Here is a 7,300-nt window from a genome sequence, read left to right as displayed (position 1 = left end):
CCGATAGCATTTGTTTGAATATAAGTGTGGAAATAAGGGGGATAGCGTTTCCCGCCAACCTTATAGTAATGGGTACTCAGGGAATAGATGTCATCCTAGGGATGAATTGGCTAGATAAGTATCAGGCAGTTATCAGTTGTGATAAAAGGACCATCAAGTTAGTATCCCCACTAGGAGAGGAAGTGGCGACCGAGTTAGTCCCGCCTGAGCCAAAGAAAGGAAGTTGTTATCAGATAGCTGTTGATAGCAGTGAAGCAGACCCAATTGAGAGTATCAAGGTTGTGTTCGAGTTCCCAGATGTGTTTCCAAAGGACCTACCGGGTATGCCACCAGAGCGGAAAGTTGAGTTTGCTATAGAGCTTCTTCCTGGAACCGCCCCTATCTTCAAGAGAGCTTACAGAATATCCGGACCAGAGTTGGTTGAACTTAAGAAGCAAATTGATGAGCTGTCAGAGAAAGGTTACATCCGGCCAAGCACCTCGCCTTGGGCCGCCCCTGTCCTATTTGTGGAGAAGAAAGATGGCACCAAGAGGATGTGTATCGATTATCGAGCTTTGAATGAAGTCACGATCAAGAACAAGTATCCCTTGCCCAGGATAGAAGATCTGTTCGACCAGTTGAGAGGAGCCAGTGTGTTCTCCAAGATTGATCTGAGGTCAGGTTATCATCAGCTCAGAATCCGACCTTCGGATATTCCGAAGACGGCATTCATTTCCAAGTATGGTTTGTATGAGTTCACAGTGATGTCTTTTGGTTTGACCAATGCGCCGGCGTTCTTCATGAACTTGATGAACAGTGTATTCATGGATTATCTTGATAAGTTTGTGGTGGTATTCATTGATGACATTCTGGTTTATTCTCAAAGCGAAGAAGAGCACGCAGATCATTTGAGGATGGTATTGCAGAGATTGCGAGAGCACCAGTTGTATGCAAAGTTGAGCAAGTGTGAGTTCTGGATCAGTGAAGTCCTGTTCTTGGGTCACATAATCAACAAAGAAGGATTGGCTGTGGATCCGAAGAAAGTGGCAGACATTCTGAACTGGAAAGCGCCAACAGATGCCCGAGGAATCAAGAGCTTCATTGGAATGGCCGGATATTATCGGCGATTCATTGAAGGATTTTCGAAGATTGCGAAACCAATGACAGCGTTGCTAGGCAACAAAGTTGAGTTCAAGTGGACTCAGAAATGCCAAGAGGCCTTTGAAGCGCTGAAAGAGAAGTTGACTACAGCGCCTGTCCTAGTCTTGCCTGATGTGCACAAGCCCTTCTCGGTGTATTGTGATGCTTGTTACACAGGTTTGGGATGCGTATTGATGCAAGAGGGAAGAGTTGTGGCTTACTCGTCCCGACAGTTGAAGGTTCATGAGAAGAATTACCCAATCCATGATCTAGAGTTGGCAGCAGTGGTTCATGCACTGAAGACATGGAGGCATTACCTGTATGGACAGAGATGCGATGTTTACACAGATCATAAGAGTCTGAAGTACATATTCACTCAGTCAGAGTTGAACATGAGGCAACGAAGATGGTTAGAGTTGATCAAAGACTATGAGTTGGAGATCCATTACCTTCCAGGCAAAGCGAACGTAGTGGCAGATGCTTTGAGCAGAAAGAGTCAAGTCAATCTGATGGTCACTCGTCCGATGCCTTATGAGTTGGCCAAAGAGTTTGACAGGTTGAGTCTCGGATTTCTGAATAATTCGCGAGGAGTCACAGTCGAGTTGGAACCTACCTTGGAGCGCGAAATCAAAGAAGCGCAGAAGAATGATGAGAAAATCAGTGAGATCCGGTGACTGATTCTAGATGGCAAAGGCAAAGATTTTCGAGAAGATGCAGAAGGCGTGATATGGTTCAAAGACCGCTTGTGTGTACCCAATGTCCAGTCCATTCGGGAGTTGATTCTCAAGGAAGCTCATGAGACAGCTTATTCGATTCACCCTGGCAGTGAGAAGATGTATCAGGATCTGAAGAAGAAATTCTGGTGGTACGGAATGAAGAGGGAAATCGCAGAGCATGTGGCTATGTGCGATAGTTGCCGAAGAATTAAGGCAGAACACCAGAGACCTGCTGGATTGTTGCAACCGTTGCAGATCCCTCAGTGGAAATGGGATGAAATTGGTATGGATTTCATAGTCGGATTGCCTCGCACTCGAGCCGGCTACGATTCCATTTGGGTAGTAGTGGACCGCTTGACCAAGTCAGCCCACTTCATACCTGTCAAGACCAACTATAGCAGTGCAGTGTTGGCAGAATTGTATATGTCTCGGATCGTTTGTCTTCATGGTGTGCCAAAGAAGATAGTGTCAGATAGAGGAACGCAGTTCACCTCTCATTTCTGGCAGCAGTTGCATGAAGCTTTGGGCACGCATCTGAATTTCAGTTCAACTTATCATCCGCAGACAGATGGCCAGACCGAAAGGACCAACCAAATTCTTGAAGATATGTTGAGAGCCTGTGCGTTGCAAGATCAGTCCGGATGGGACAAGAGATTGCCCTATGCAGAGTTTTCCTATAACAACAGTTACCAGGCTAGTTTGAAGATGTCACCATTTCAGGCGCTCTATGGAAGGAGTTGTAGAACTCCGTTGCAATGGGATCAGCCTGGAGAAAAGCAAGTGTTTGGGCCAGACATTTTGCTTGAAGCCGAAGAGAACATCAAGATGGTCCGAGAAAATCTGAAGATAGCGCAATCGAGGCAGCGAAGCTATGCAGACACAAGAAGAAGAGAACTGAGTTTTGAAGTCGGAGACTTTGTCTATCTGAAAGTGTCACCGATCAGAGGAGTCAGAAGATTCGGAGTGAAAGGCAAGCTAGCACCTCGCTACATTGGTCCGTATCAGATTCTTGCAAGACGTGGAGAAGTGGCCTATCAGCTCAGTTTGCCCGAGAATTTGTCTGCTGTGCATGATGTCTTTCATGTGTCTTAGTTGAAGAAGTGCTTGCGTGTACCAGAAGAGCAGTTGCCAGTGGAAGGTCTTGAAGTCCAAGAGGACTTGACCTACGTTGAGAAGCCAGTGCAAATCCTTGAGGTTGCAGACAGAGTCACCCGAAGGAAGACCATTAGAATGTGCAAAGTCAAATGGAATCACCACTCTGAGGAAGAGGCAACCTGGGAGCGTGAAAATGATCTGATGGCTAAATACCCTGAGCTTTTTGCTAGCCAACCCTGAATCTCGAGGGCGAGATTCTTTTAAGGGGGATAGGTTTGTAACGCCCTGAATTTGGGGGTAGAATTTTTTCTTCTTTTCTCTCACCAAATTCGGGCGTTACTCTCTTTTCTCTTTCCCCGTTTGCTCTTTCTTCCCAACTTCAAACCAGTATAGCGGCAGGTGTCCGTGTCATGTATAAACCAAAACCTAAGTGTCATGGGTGTTGCATCATGCCGAAGCACATTTCTTTGTCTGATGTTGAATGTTCGTCTCGTTCCGTTCCGGATTTCGGTTCGCGATTTAATTCCGTTTAGTGGTCCGCGCTCGTCGTGGGTTTTCGATCCGCGAAGTGGCCCGGCCCAGCCCAACCTAGTCCAGCCCAGCCCAGCCGGCCCGGCCCGCCCCGGCCTGCGCGCCCCTGGCGCCCAAAACCCCCCCATACCCCCCCTCCTCTCTCTCTCTCATTTGGATCTCCCGCGCAACAACCTCTCCTCTCCCTCTTCCACCTCTCTCTCCCCATGGTGCCCTAGGGTTTGGAGACGGCGATCACCGGATTTTGGACCCCGAGGTGAGCTCCCCTCCCCTTCTCTCTCTCTCTCCCTCTCCCTCCTCTTCTTCCCCCCCCCCCCCCCCCCCCCGCGCGCCCCCCTTCTCCCCCTGCTCGCGCGCGCCCCTGCCCGCCCCTGCTCGCCGGCGGCGCGGCGCCCCCCGCCCTCCCCCGGCCGCGGCGGTGCTCGCCCGCCCTCCCCCGGCCGCGGCGGCGCTCGCCCGCCCTTCCCCCGGCCGCGGCGGCGCTCGCCCGCCCTTCCCCCGGCCGCGGCGCCCGCCCCTCCCCCTCGCGCGCGGTGGCGGCGCCCGCCCCCACCCCGACCCGAGGCGACCCCGCCCGTCCCCGCCCCTGCCCGGCGCGGCGGTGCCCGTCCCCGCCCCTCCCCCTCGCGCGGCGGCGCTCGCCCGCCCGCCCCTGCCCGGCCCCGCGCGGCGGCGTCCGCCCTCCCCTGGCCCGGCGGCGCTCGCCCGCCCCTGCTTGCCCGCGGCGGCGCCCGCCCGCCCCTGCCCGCCCGGCGGCGCCCGTCCGCCCCCGCCCCTCCCCTGCTCGCGCGCAGCGCGGCCCCGGCGCGCCCCCGGCATGGCCCGGCGCGGCCCCGGTGGCCCCTGCTCGCCGGCGCGACCCCGGTGCGGCCCCCGGCCCCCGGCGCGTCCTCGGCCGCCCCTGGCCGGTTCAACCGCCCCCCTGGCCGGTTCAACCGCCCTGGCCCCAGCTCGCCCGCCCGTCCCCCCGTCCCGGCCTCGCCCGACCGTATCTTCGCTCGCCCGCGCTCGCGGTGATTATTCGTTAATTAGCGTGTTGCGTCGCGCGCTTCGTCGCGCGACGGATTTATCTAAATTCAGATTCTATCTTGTGTTGCGTCGTGCGCTTCGTCGCACGACGATCCATTTTTGTTTCAGGTTGTTTAAGGTGTAACGCCGCGTGTGTATTCACGCGACGTTCCACTTTGGACTCAGTTTAGTCGACGTATGCCGTCGTGCGCTTCGTCGCGCGACGCTTAACGTCTCCTCTTAACTAAGGCAAAGTGTCTCGTTGCGTGCTCGGTCGCGCGACGAGTCGTTAACTTCTTAATTTGTTTTAGAGAGCTTTGTCGCGCGTCTCGCCACGCGACCATCCTTTTATTTATCTCCACCTGCTTATAATAATTAGACATGAAACATGACTTTACTTTACGCTAAACATAGTGTCTATATTAAATTTCCTTCCATTAAGCGAGTGGCTAATTTATAATCATGTAACGTGATCGTTTCTCGACTGTCTTTTCCTCTTTCTCTCTTAACCGTACTCGCGAGCCCGCGTGGAACGTCTGTTTACTTATTGCATTCTATTGTATGGTGTACTGTTCCTTTGTATTGAATATGTGGATGTATGTATGTTTGCGCTCGCATATAGAGAACGATCCGGTTGAAGAGCCCGAGGAACTCGCAGGAGAAGCCCCTGAGCAGCAGTCGGTTGGTGGAGGCAAGTGTCCCTTGACCTATCTATGTCCTATTCATTATTTAATTCACCTCCCGCTTTACACATTTATGCCTAAGGATTGACTAGCTTTTGTTATCCATGTCCTTGTTTACCTATTCGGGTTGGATTATTATTGTTTAGCTTTATGCTATTGCTCAAACCCTAATCAATGAACATGATGAGATTATCTATGATACGCTGTTTTCCCTTCTCTTATTATGATGTGGTACTTGTGGTCTTCAAGGGGGCTCGAGCGGTTTCTCGAGTGCCTCTCCGTAAGGACCTGTTCTATGGATGACCGCCCGGGAAAATAGTGCAACCATGAGGGTGGAATGGGGTGCCCTTAGCTGAATAATTAGAGGACCCGGGGTGTAGTTCGCTTAGCCGTCGTGCCGTCAATGGGGCTCGGTGTATGCGGCTCGCTCTGCCAAGTTTGGGTTCGCCCCTTGGGGAGGAGTGCGGTGCATTTAGGAAACCTAACGGGTGGCTACAGCCCCGGGGAATCTTTGTAAAGGCTACGTAGTGATGCCCTGCTGGGTCACCTTGGTAGTGATCAATGGAGAGTCATGATCTCCGGGCAGAATGGGAATCACGGCTTGTGGGTAAAGTGCACAACCTCTGCAGAGTGTTTGAAAACTGATATATCAGCCGTGCTCACGGTTATGAGCGGCCAAGGGAGCTCCAGTGATTAGTGGTACTTGATCAGAGATACTTTGGTACAGGTGGTTATGAGATTGATGGTTTTGGTTATGACTATGATGCTGGTAAGTGGTACTCTTTCCGTTTGGAAAGGAGTACGTTTGGGTTAATAACTTGGGTTAATGCTAAAACTTGGCTTTCTACTAGTAAGTAATAATCTGACCAACTAAAAGCAACTGCTTGACTTATCCCCACATACAGCTAGTCCACTACAGCCAAACAGGATACTTGCTGAGTATGTTGATGTGTACTCACCCTTGCTCTACACACCAAACCCCCCCCCCCAGGTTGTCAGCATTGCAACCACTGCTCAGGCGAAGATGAAGCTGTGGAAGGAGACTTCCAGGAGTTCCAAGATTACGACGAGTTCTAGGTGTGGGTTAGCGGCAACCCCCCAGTCGGCTGCCTGTGAAGGCCGCGGTTATCTACGTTTCTTTTCCGCACTTTGATTTATTGTAAGAACTATATGGACGTCTCAGACGTATGATGTAATCGACTATTTCCCTTATTAATACTATTTTGAGCACTGTGTGATGATGTCCATGTTATGTAACTGCTGTGTACGTGAATAACTGATCCTGGCACGTACATGGTTCGCATTCGGTTTGCCTTCTAAAACCGGGTGTGACAGGTTCACCCTACGCGCCGCGGGTTGCGTGACATCCTCTTATCCAGCATGCCTCGAGCATCCTCCGGCGATGGTCTCCTCCGATCTGGCGGCTTTGGGGCATCGTCCGGTGACGACCTCATCAAATCCATGTTTATGCCTCCATGATTACTTTTTTATGCCGACCATGGCACTACTTTATGCATTCCATCCGAGAATTTTATGATGATGAATATGATGTCTCTAATTTGGCTTGGTATTTTTACGGTAATAATATTTACGCTATATCTGCCATATTGTACGCTCAAACTTGATGATTTTATGATCATAAATATGTCACATCTGAGTTATCAACAACTCTCACGTTGGCTCAGTTTTACGAAAAATGAGGATTTTTATGCTAAAAAGTTAAAAGTATTTTACACAAATATGTGCTGCGCACCACTGGCATGCATGCATATTTTCCGCGTGCATAGTGAAAAAGGAAACCCCTAAATTTATGGTGTATGTAACTGCTATGAAATTCAAAACCCTTAATTATCTCCCCTAATTAAATCTCATAATCAACTCCCGTAATCAAATCCCTTGATTTATGGTGGCTACGTGGTCGTGGTAGCTGTTGGTTGGGATTAAATCAATCTTTACTCTATATCTAACACTATTTTATGCTCAAACTTTAGGATTTTTATGATAATGAATCTAACACATCAGAGTTGTGAATGTCTCTCACGTTGACTCAGTATTTACGGTCAAAACCGAGTTTTACGCTAAACACTAAATCATTTTACGCTCGAACCTGGAGTGTGTCCACTAGTGTACCACATGCATATTTTTTGT

This window comes from Zea mays, chromosome 8, assembly GCF_902167145.1.
Source record: "Zea mays cultivar B73 chromosome 8, Zm-B73-REFERENCE-NAM-5.0, whole genome shotgun sequence".
NCBI classification, from domain to species: domain Eukaryota; kingdom Viridiplantae; phylum Streptophyta; class Magnoliopsida; order Poales; family Poaceae; genus Zea; species Zea mays.
Note: the sequence above shows the minus strand (reverse complement) of the source record.